The 12,785-nt window shown below is 34.3% G+C and overlaps 1 pseudogene across 1 annotated transcript; it reads right to left on the bottom strand.

Annotated features, from left to right (window-relative positions):
* Positions 1-10,294: 10,294 nt before the first annotated feature.
* LOC307157612 (baculoviral IAP repeat-containing protein 2-like) lies at positions 10,295-11,705 on the bottom strand (annotated as a pseudogene). The gene has a single exon. The product of its transcript is annotated as a baculoviral IAP repeat-containing protein 2-like (transcript).
* Between the last annotated feature and the right edge of the window lie 1,080 nt (positions 11,706-12,785).

Here is a 12,785-nt window from a genome sequence, read left to right as displayed (position 1 = left end):
ACAAGACAAGAATAAATTGGGTCAAGATGCGCCCCAAAACCCAGCATCCCCAATAATATTAACAAAATCAAACAAAAAGGAAAATAATAAATCACAATACTTAATCTGCAAACACAGGAGAATAACTTATTTTAGTCACTAATCACACACAAAACAAGTAATAAAAACTCAGTGAGTGTTTTAGCGCAATTTTCTCACCTCATGGGATCACAACACTAAGAGATAGTAAATCTTTTCCTGGATTTTTTTTGTGCGTTCCCGATTAGACCTTCCTTAACATAATGCCGAAAACCCGAAGTCTCTAGGTGGTCTGGTTGAGGAGTAGATAGAAGTGCAAGATTGGTGTGCACAGACGCACAGAACAGAAATCATGAGTTAACAATCGCAATTTGTCCGGTGGAAAATTGCGCTAAAAAAAAGAAGCAAAATGATTAAAAATATTCAATAAATCAACTTAACCCTCTGGAGTCTGAGCGGTTTTCTGGGCCCTTGAGATGTTCTGACATGCCCTGACATTTGTGCTTTTTTCAGTTGCTTATAAACATATTAACCCTCTGAGGTCTGAGCTGTTTTCTGGCCCTGGAGGTGTTCTGACATGCTCTGATATTTGTGCTTATTTCTGTTACTTGTGACATTTTCATGGCTAAAGTCTAATTACACTGTATTCAGCACAAACTCTGCTACAATAATATATCAAAAGCATGTATGTAAAAGTTTGTAATTTTGAGATAATGACATTTATGCGTGGTTTGTGAAAATACAAAAAAAAATTCTCACTGAAATAAGGCCATGAAACCCATACTGATTATGTCTTCACAAGACTTTTGAAAATTGCATCACATAGCCCAGAATATTTGCTCCAAAACTATGTGAAAATCACCCTGACTGCTCATTCAGAGAAGACAATATATTGATTTAAAAATTTTACGACGTGTTTTGTGTAAAAAAGCCTTATGCGAAAGCTCATTAATATGTAAGCTTTTCTCACCTGAGAAAGACAAAGAACCTCCCCAACGGCCCTATTAGGAGCTATCCTAATATAGCTCCTAATAGCCCTGTCATTCTGAGCAACCTTTCACAATACTGTAAATGAGGAGATTTAAAAAAGAATGGCTTTTAAATTGTTTGGATTTATTTACAACACAACATAACCCAAAGATACACAACAAATGCCAAAAAAACACTTCAAAGACAGAGACCTTTGTGCCATTCCTAAAAACATTGTACATACCTTTCATTTCCAAGGTGTTTGATTTTCACTTTACCATGTTCATGTTCCAGAGACTCATGTGAATGTTGAAGTCGGCAGGACTCAGTGGCATCTGGGCCCTGAAAAAAAAGTGAACATACTGATATCAAGAGAAAGGCCTGCACGATTTTGCAAATAAATATTAGATTTTTCTGGTTAAAATTGCTTTTTAAAATTCACAAAATACACACACACACACACAAATGTTTCCAACAATATATATAATATAATGAACACCAGGTTTGTTGTGCCTTGTAGGCAATAAGGTATGCGCAGTGCTGGGTAAAATAATAATAACAATAGATATCAGTATAAATCTTCCAAAATATTTCAGTAACAACCAAGCTAGAGAAAAATATATTGATTATCATGCTACTTCAAATGTTTCCATTCGTTATGATGATATGAAATGAGATAATAGTAAAAACATGAAGCCGTTTGGTGTGTTTTGCTTTTCAAATTTTCAAATGATACATTCAAACGCGATCGCGCTGCAAAATCTGATAAATTCAAACGAGATCCCGCTGCAAAATCTTATACATTCAAACGCGATCACGCTGCAAAATCTGATACATTCAAACGCGATCGCGCTCAAATATAAAACATTATGGTTACCATACACATCTACGTTTGACCAGATATCCACAAACACAGTAGGCTTAAAAGTAAACACGGGTCTAAATATTATAATATTCCCCATATATCTAGCAACAGTTCAACTGCAATGTGACATTTATGCAACAATAACAAACTAATATGTAAAAATTTCTTACCTTAAATCTTTCTTGTCTTCAAATCGCGTTGACAAGGAGTAAGTTACGAAGTCTCTGCTTCTTTGTTTTGAGGTGATGAGGGCGTTTACATGTCTGCGTTTCTCCGCATGGATCATTTGCATGTCAATCGCTCGTGCGCGCGTGGGTGTGGTCACATTATAGTTAATTAGGACGCGTTTGAGAAACTGTACATGCCGCTGCTTTCGTATGGATTACTTAAAAATAGAATATTAGTTTTTTATATAATTTACATACTTTAAAAATAGAGATTCCAAGCGTTGTATAGACATGCGTTTCAAGTCTGTGTGACAAACATTCGCTGAGTTACAGGTCATTTTCTGTCGCGTTTCAGAATGAGTTTCACATTGAGAGAGACGGCAGAACGCGCATCATGTTTATTTTCTTTGTTTTACGAAAAACACAACATTTTGTTTTTATTATGAGTGTACACAAATAAAAGAAGACATTTAACAGTTTTGAATGATGTACAATACAAGTATGTAAAATCAAAATCAACAGAGTATTTTGCACTGATATAAAAAAAAACGAGCAGATCACGCCGGCGTGATTGTCGACCTCAGGGGGTTAATGGCAAAGGTGTAAATTCACTCTATAAAGCACAAACAGGGCTACCATAATATGTGAGCCACGTGTATGTACATGTTTTCATTTTTGAGAGAATAATGTTTATGCGTGGATATTGAAAAAACTAAAAACTAAAATTTCTGAAATAAGGCCACAAAACACATAGTAAATATGTGTCAATAAGACTTTTGACCAATGGATGTCGTCGCCTATAGTTTTTTCTTCAAAATTATGTGAAAATAGTCTTGCTTTATCGTTCAAATAAAACCATACATTGATTTAAATTGATGTAAAACAGGTTTTGCTTGGAAAGCCAATATGCGAGGGGGGCGTGAACGAGGAGTGGTTTACACCTGAATTACCACCCACTCTGCATAATGATGAGCCATTCACACAGGTGTGAAACTGGCTGAGCCACAATGCAAGGACAAAAGATATTTAGAAGAAGACTTATATTGACCATTTAAGATTTTGCTTACATCTATCTTGTACATATGTTTTGCTATTTTATTAAAAAGGTTACAATTACAACAATAATTACAATTTCAACAATATTTCAAGTGTACTCTTTCTTTGTAAAAAAAAAAAAAAAAAAAAGATTATAGGCCTACATTTTATCTATGTATTCATTACTTTGAATATAGCCAACATTGGAACAGCTAACATCTTATTTGATGACTTTATTTTTGACAAAAATATTAGGCTATTTTATATATAGAAATTGCTAAACAAAAGCTTATTTGACGAGGCAGTATATTCTACAGTAAAAACTGTACCCAAATCTACTAAACAAAATGTTGTCTTTCATATTTCGCCTGACTGTAAAGTTGTTTTCATGAAATATTAGGGCATATAAATGTTAATTTGCAGTTTACGTTGCTTATACAAATAGCCTACATTTTATTTCAACATATTTCAGTCGATTTTTACTCATCTCAGTATATCAATACAGTTTGCTAAAACATCATCATTCGTTGACGATAGGCTTATTTACTTTAAATCCAGGAAATTTGTTAATGAAAAAATTATTAAAATTAAGATACAATTGATACAAAACGAAATTCGTTTTAAAGAAAGGATTTGTAGAGAGAGAGGTTATAGGGCAACATCCATCAAACTGACAGTTTTATTGCCCTTAAGCCCCGCCCCCTTTTTGACCGTGAGAATATTCCCACGCTTGCTCCTCCCATATGGGCGTGATCAGAACCAGGGATATATTATAAATTAAATGATATATTAAATTATATATTTAATAATATAAAACGTTGTATAAAGTTAAAATACACATGTGTTCTCACACATTTGTAAAACACATTAGTTGCACATTAAAAACTTTAAAATGTCAATGAAAAACATCTAAAACAACATTTTATGTTAAAACATAAACCGTGGGAAATTTTCCCACGATCCACATTAAAACATTTAAAACAACATGTATTAAAATTATGCCGAGCAAATAGTTCTATTTTCTAATACATTTGAAGAAAAGTTGTACATTCACAATTACAAGAAAAAGTTGTACTTTCACAATTACATTGTGCTTAAAGACATTGAAAATAAATCATGGTTCAGTCATTTACAGCTTACGTTTTTACAATTTCACTTGTTGAAAGAAGTAGAAAAGTCTCATTATCTCCAAAGATATATTCAGTTACAATAATGTTTAAACATCATATTGTTTAACAAATAACATTATGACAATATATATTAAAACTTTTTTAAGAAATGTACAATAAAGACATGATCAGGGATGAGATCAGTGTTTTTTATTTATTAAAGAAGGCAGATGTAATTTCATTACATGAAGTGTCCATCACTTTTAAAACATTAATGAAATAAGTTAAAATTGCATTTTTCTCTAAAAGAGTTGTGAAAAATGAGTTAGCATTAAAACATCTAAAACAACATTTTATGTTAAAACATAAATGTTAAAACATTGAAAAATCAGTGTTCAGCTCCGGACCGTGGGAATTTTCCCATGATCCCCTTCCCTACAAACACCCTCACCCCCTCCCACATTTTTTAAAAATTTTGATTTGTTAGCATTTAACTCCCACACATTATGTGTAAAATGCTACATTTAACATAAAATATCTTTAAAAGTGTCTCAAACACATAATATTAAAACCACACCATGTTAAAAATCACAGTATCTAAAAAATAGCCTTACGTTATTGTAAATCCGTTTGTTGAAAGAGAGCCAAAAGATATATCCAATGGTGTATTCCACATCAAAGGTATATCCAATGTGTATCCAAAAGGTATATCCAAAACACGAAAGAATAATCCAACACCAAAGTAATATCCCGGGAGCTCAATGAAACATGTCCGAACAGTTACACCCCAAAAGTTAGACTGACCTGTGTGACATCTGCCCAGTAGCCACAGGTAGACCACTCCCACCCTAGACACCTCCCACCCCTAGACACCTCCCACACCAAGACCCCCCTCCCAAGCCACCTATGTATCTAGTAACAGATCAGTGAGTTGTTTTAATTAAAGAAGAGTTTTGTTTCACCTAATCATTTAAAAACTTTTTTAAAACAATGTATGTATAAAGTTAAAATACAACGGTTTAGTATTCGTACGTTTACAACGCTATCTGAAAAAGCTAGAATTAATAGCTAGATTTTAGTTCAAATTAATAGTTAAAATTATTAGTTAAGTTAGAGTTAATTCATGCTTTAGTTGAGTTATATTCACTAATTTACTGATTTATTCACTACAGCCCAATGGAGAAATCTGATTATTGTTTGAGAATGTGTATTTGGAATAAAAATAACGATTCTGTTCAAAACTATGTCCTTTTAACTTTAAACCGTGAAACGTAAGCGCTAGGCAAACATTTTCCACACACATGTGACACTTTCACATACAATTTTAATAATAAAATAACTTTAACTTTAATAAAATGATACAGACCTTTAAAATACAAAGGTGTATAGGGTAGTATTTAAAACGTTAGGCCTATCAGAAAAATGTAAACAATGTCTTCTTACATATGCAGATTTTAAAACACTGTTAAAAACAAAAAGTCAACGTTAAATCATTTAAAACAAGTTATAGAATGTCTTTCACTAAGCAGAAAAATGGTAAATTATGTTTCAAACGTGAACAACATATCAAACAACAACAGTTAAAAAATAATACATGAAGTGAATAGTTTTTAAGCAAAACTTTTAAACATTACAATTCACTATAAACTTTTGTTTAGTTTTTAGCTAAAATATATATCTTTCACTGTCTCACAAAAGCATCCATGCGCTCGGAAAGCAAAACATGAATGAGAAATCCGGTCTGTGAAGCCAAGAAGAAAAAATACTTAATCAAAACATTGTTTTAAATTTTGTACGTTTTATTTAATTTAGTTATTAATTCAGTATTAGATCTTTTTACTTATGTCTCATTGGAGGCCTCCGGATGACACAGATGTGACGTGACATCACAGTGTTTTCATTAAAGAAGACATATGTGCATTAATTACACTCATTACATATTAAACGTTAAAACAACAGTGAAATAAGTTAAAATTGCATTTTCGGTAAAAGAGTTATAAAAAAAATTAGTTAGTGTTATTTTAAGATGTTAAAACATTAAAAATACAACGTTCAGTCATATACAGAAAAGTAAAAACAACTTAAGAGAGTTTTTTTCATTTACAAAAAAAAAAAAAAAAAAAAAAAGATCTAACTTCCATACTGTAGGCTATTTGTAAAACTTTTACATAAAACTAGTTTAAAAAGCTTTACGTTTTTACATAACCAATTGTTAAAGACTCAGAGTTTAAAAGATATAAAAGTGTTTCCTCAGAAGTCACCGTGGGAATTTCCCACGCCCCCATTCGAGCTCCCAAATACAAAAAGCGACCGCGCAGCTCCTTGGTCGGACTTGAATGGCCATAGAAAACCGGTGTTGCGGCTCAAAGAGACCACACCCCCTAACACACCCCTCTCAAAGCTGAGAGGTTATTTTAGATTTAAGAACATCCCTAAAATGACATCACTCACGGGAATCCCCCTCCCACAGCGTCACAGTCACATGACATGAGGTGTTTAAAAAGGAGCGCAAACATGACCCGAGATAGGCTACTTGTGGTTTTATTCAAGTAGAACACTATGGCTACGTCAGACGATGAGACAACCTATGGAGGATTCGACCTTATAGCGCCGCGAAAAAAAAAAGATGCACATGGACCTTGTTTAACGCGATTTCTCCTCGAGCCGGCGGAGCGCAAGTGAAATACTTTTCACTTGTCTGGAGGACGTGTGTGTAGGCTACGTATGTTTATGACTAAATCAATAGAGAAGCCAATTTGGTTTTTTTTTTACGGAAAGGAATTGGATTTTATTTTATACAAGAGTATGGAGAGATGACGGAATGGATATGCATCTCTTTATTGGCGAGTGGGCTGGATTAACCACGGCCACACGAAACCGACTTCTCGTGGATTACGTTTACATACTTTTTTGGAATGGATGTACCCGAATGTTCGCGGTCTATTTCTGAGGATGAGCACTTAAAATAGCCTACTACGATTTAAAATTCATGTTTCAATGGAAGGTTTACCTGTGTTGGAACAGATTTTTTCTAAAATCACGTAGGTTTTTTAAATGGAGCGACACATTTGGATCTGTTGATGGATATACGCACCAATAGGATTAACGGCTGCAACGAATGGATACCCAAAGAAAAGCATCGATTGGCTGAATACATTTTTGTGATTATTTAATCCTTTCTACTTTGAATTGCCAGTGTATAAATTGTGTTATATAAATAAATTTGCTATGCTTTGCTTCGTCTATGTCACAGGAGAAATTATATTTAATTTACAACTCTGTACACTCAAACACCCACCCCACACCCACCTCACCTCACCCCACCCCACCTCACTTTTGGACTGAGCCCTCCAATGTGGGAAAATTCCCATGGTCCACATTTAAAGTTGTACTTTTCACAATCACATACAAAAAAGACATTAAAACAATGTTTATCACTAAAATACAAAGGGTGGTAAACACACATTTGTAAAATGTTAAAAAAGTTTGAATTGCAAACATGTTCTAGAATTAAAACATCTAAAACAACATGTATTAAAATTATATCAAGCAAATAGTTCTATTTTCTAACATACATTTGAAGAAAAGTTGTACTTTCACGATTACATAGTGTTTAAAGGCATTAAAACGTTGTATAAGTTGAAAATACATTTGTAAAATGTTAAAACGTTAAAAACGATGTGCTTTAAACTTTTTAAAAAGTGAAGCAATGTATTGGGTAACAGATCAGCGACTTGTTTTTAATTAAAGAAAAGTTTTGTTTTCCATATATATGTAAAACTTTTTTAAAAACACTGTTTAAAGTTAAAATGCAATTGTTTAGTATTTGTACATTTTACAGCGTTATCTGAAAAAAGTTACAATGTGGTCCTTCACATACAGATTTAAAACCTGTTAAAAACTAAAAAAGTCAACGTTAAATCATTTAAAACAAGTTATAGAATGTCTTTCACGAACGACTTTTAAAGATAGCCTACCAGAAAAAATGGAAAATTATGTTTTTAAGCAATGTTTCAAATGTGAGCATTTAACATATCAGACAACAACAGTTAAAAAATACGTAAAACGAATAGTTTTTAAGCAAAACCTTTTAACATTACAAATCACACTAAACTTTTGGCATTAAACATGCAAAAGTAGTTAAAATATGTCTCAAACTATTTTTAAAAACATTAATACAACTCTTGCTTTACAAAAACTGGTATTACACTAAAACAAGGCACAAAATTTAATATTTCATTTACCCCTAAAGTGGGCATAGTTATTTATTTATTTTTACAGACCTAAAATCATGATGCTTCAAAGTATGGATTGGAAGTAAATTATCAAAGACACAAACGACTTAAACATTTGTGTGTTGCAAAAGCAGAAGCCTATCTTCTTTAAATAAAGATTCACCTTTATTTATACTTTAATTTCTTTAAAACAATCTGGTGACCTGCATTATTTCTGTGATTACTTGATTAGTAATATTGCGAGAGGTTTCCTAACACGTATAAAAACTCAGATGTGTTTGTGACAAACACGTCATCTTCACTTAGAAGACTTTTTTTTTTAAAATGTATGACTGAACCCATTTTTCTTCTGAACAACTTACATTTCATATGAATTACCTGAGCCATTTAACAACCACAGGAAATGCATGTTGATTTGTAAGTTTCAGACATAATGCAAACATCCTATGTTCGAGAAAGCTAATATTGGTGTAATCTTTGTGAGATCTCACTCACAAACGCAAAACTTTGTGTCGGGTGATCCACACATAGCTTTACTAAAAGAAAATATTATGGAAGTCATTTTCAAACTGTGAGTGGGCTATGCTTCAACATGTAATTATACCATATTTTATATATTAATATCATGGTTCCATGTTGTTTTAATGTTTGTTTGTTTGTTATTAACTAATACCTTTTTTAACTAACACTTCAACATCCTGCACAAATTAAAGAAACGTATGAGCTAAGGATGTTCTCTGACCCCAAATAAACGGGTAATGGAGTGTTCACAATCTACAATATACAGTTAGATATTCTCCTACTTCGTATGCGTGTAAATAGTTGTGCTTATGGACTAACTTTAAAACATAATCTTTATACAGAATCACACGTGTCCAAAACATCCATGTAAGATTCAAAAGACCCAAACCTCTAAGAAAAGAGGCTTCAAAAACATAGTTTATTATAAATTCACAAAAGCATGCAAATGATGACCCTGTTTTACATTTTGTATGTTGGACCGTATGTTTTAGGTGAAGACTTTTCATTGAGAGCTGTCTATAGAAATAAATGACAATTAAGAATTTAAGTGATAGTCTTTCTGTTTGACTAAATTGATACTTCATTTAGTGCAACTTTTCCCTCTATGAATTACACAAAGTGCATGCTGTTTTACACTTAAACTATTACAACAGAATCACATCTGACTATTGCACTGAGAGAGGCATATTCATCCAAGCTCGAGGCTGTTAAACAAAGTTCCACACTTTGGTAAAACCTAAATTCTAGAGGTCAACTGGGTTAAAAGTAAATGCATCATGAGTCATTTAAAACAAATACAGAAAAGCCACTATAGTGATCAGTTTTAGCGTTTGAATTGACATTTTACATATTACACTGTTTACATCTTGTTTTTGTACTGTTTTTGCAAAAAGTGTATAGTCACAGAGCGTGGTCAAACATGTTCATATAGGAATGTATGAAAAACATGAACAAATATTGCATAAAGAGAATTAAATGACGGTCTTTCTAGTATGAGAGTGTTTAAGACTAAACAAATCATATTTATTTTAGAACATCTTTCTGCTATATACAAAACATTGACGTGAAAGTTGAGTATTACACTTTAAACTTGTCTAACTATTACACTTATTTTGTTATTATTACACAGTTATTTTGTGTGTGTCACTAAACAACATGGTTAAGCTAATGAATTACAGATGATACGTGGTATTTTTACGTGAAAGGAGGGAAAGGAATATTTAACATATAAAAATAAAAATATTTTAACCTATCGTCAATTTCAATTGTTAGATAAATCATCTAACAATCAACAGTTATATGTGAAACAATTAGAGTTGGTGTAAATTTGAACATCCAAAAACTGTTGTTACTTGGATGATAAATATCTTCACTTTATGATAGGAAAGTACAGACAGCGCCTTTGACCAATCCTCTACATATGGGGCACTTGCGCAGAGAAGGTGCACATTCTTTGCACACAACTAGGTGACCACAGGGGATGAAGACAATGTTCACTTCCTTATCCATGCAAACTTTGCATGTGCGCTCCTCTTGAAGTCTTCTTAACTGTTCCTCCATAGGCAAGTCTGTAAGATCTTGACTCGGGGATGCAGCTTCACTTGTCTGGGCCATCAGTTCTCTCAGCAGGCAGACATCATTCTTCTTGATCCAGTTGCGGAAGACCTCTGCTGCTGTATTTCCTTTCGACAGGACTAACTCAATGAGCTGCCCTGTCTGCTGCTTGACTGTAGTGCAGTTACGAATAATGTCATACTCTTTCTGTGAGATGATGTTCTCCTCTAGAAGATGGTCCATTAAGCTCTGCACGCTTTTTAGCTGCTGTGACATGGCAAGATGATGTTTCTTAAGAAAAGTAAGAAACTCACTTTCTCGCTCCTCCTCTCTCTTCTCATCTTCAGCACTTAGTAAATCAGACATCAACTCTTGAGCGGTTTTGTAATTTTCTCCACTTGCGAGAATTTTGCTTTGAACGGTTTGCTTCACCAGGCCGCACTCAAATCCCATCTCTAAACCAGACTTCACCACAGGATTGTTCATCATCACTGCATCCTCTGAACGGTCTTCTCCAGGACCCAGGTGTACAACAGGTGGATCAACAAATTCTCTTGAGTTGCTGTCTCCATTAGTCAATAGCTGTTCAAATAGTCTTGGAAATCTTGCTTGAATCTGATGAACAAACTCTTGGCCCTTTTCTTCCAACAGGTATTCACATCTTGGAAACCACTTGGCATGTTCTACCCATGGATCATCACCAGGCTCCCAACATCTGAGTCCACCATCACAACAAAAGCACTTCACGTCATCACGACGACCAACATAGTAAAAACCAGCCTTAGCCAATTGGTCTGGTCGAACAGTTATTCTTGAGGGCCAGTAGACAAATGTGTGCAACCTTTCTTCACACTGTTGCATTGCCGCGTTAGATACATTGGAAAGTTCGGATGGAGTTACTGTAGCAAGAGTCCAATTCTGAAAGGTGTCAAGGAGTTCCTGTTCCCAACGCATGTCAGGACTGTGACAAGCCGGAGGTTGCTGGTGAGACATATCCTGGTGAGACATATCCAGGTTTAAGTAACCCACCCGCTCCTCCATTTGGCCTGAAACGGATGCCGTTGTGGTCGATGTTACGGGTGTCGCAGGGCTGTAGGATGGCTACGTTGCGAAGCAGGGAAAAGGCAGAGTGAGAGGACGACAGGTTTGTGGTGCGGGGTAAACTCTGGATTAAGACATAAAAATGTGAGCACAGGGCGTGTCCACTCAAGCCCCGCTCTCTGCTGGACATCCAATGACTAGTGTCTAGTCATCCATGACAGAACACATAATCTTTAATGAACTCCTGAACAGATACAGATGGTGGACAACCAGAATGCCTATTACCGCCGCGCCAGCCGCCGCGGCGAAATTACCGCGGCGAAAATAAACCAGCCGCATTTCAAAGTCGTTCCCGAAATGACCGCCAGGTGGCGCAAAGGGACATTGTGCAAAACAGCAGCAATTGCCGTATTTTAAAATGTAAGTGGGTTAAATAATAGGCATATTTTTCATATATATAAATAGGCCTATTATGCTACAACAGAATAGAACCAAAGATAGAATCAATTTTACAGCTGAAAAAATAGAATCAAAAGTTAAAAATAGAGACGATGTTAGGAGCAATGACGCTGAATATTTTGACTATTCTATTGAGGAATTAGATAAACGAAGAGCTCTCGTGAGCGATACAATTGCACAGTAATTTATAGTGATCTCAAAAGCAGATTTATTTTTCTCATAACAGCTAAAATAACTTAATATATGCCTTGTCTTCATATGATTTTTATCAATGAACTAGTGTTTTCTGACAGTGTCGACTGCAAAGATGAAGTTGACGATCGCCATATTTGTAGTGAACGCACCTAGAGAGAAATGCACAAAGACATAATCAGAGAGTAGCCTTTTTCTTTTTCGTTTTGAATTATTTCGTTTGAAGACATTTCAAGCTTTGTGTATTTGATGTATTTATCATGTCTGTGTGAGGCATACGCTGAGTTTCGTTAAATTAGGAGGATGAGATGCGCTCCAGCTGACGTGCAATGCAAGTGACCTCACGGGCGCCTCTATGATTAGTGTCTGTTTGCTTCTCTTACTTATTGAATCCAGACAATTGGGTGATGAAAAAATGATTAAAATTAAGATACAATTTATAGAAAACGAAATTCACTTTAAAAAAAGGTTTTCTACGAAACAAAACTTAATGAAGTGGTCAAAATCATGTCTGACCCACTTCATATCCATCTCTCGATATAATGCATCTTATCTTACTCGTGCTGTTCACTTTTCATATTCAACATAGATTGAAAAAACAACATTATAATATTTTAAC

The sequence above is a fragment of the Squalius cephalus genome (assembly GCF_949319135.1).
Source record: "Squalius cephalus genome assembly, chromosome: 4".
Classification (NCBI taxonomy): domain Eukaryota; kingdom Metazoa; phylum Chordata; class Actinopteri; order Cypriniformes; family Leuciscidae; genus Squalius; species Squalius cephalus.
The sequence above is the reverse complement of the archived record's forward strand: the minus strand, read 5'-3'. Positions and strand labels throughout refer to the sequence as shown.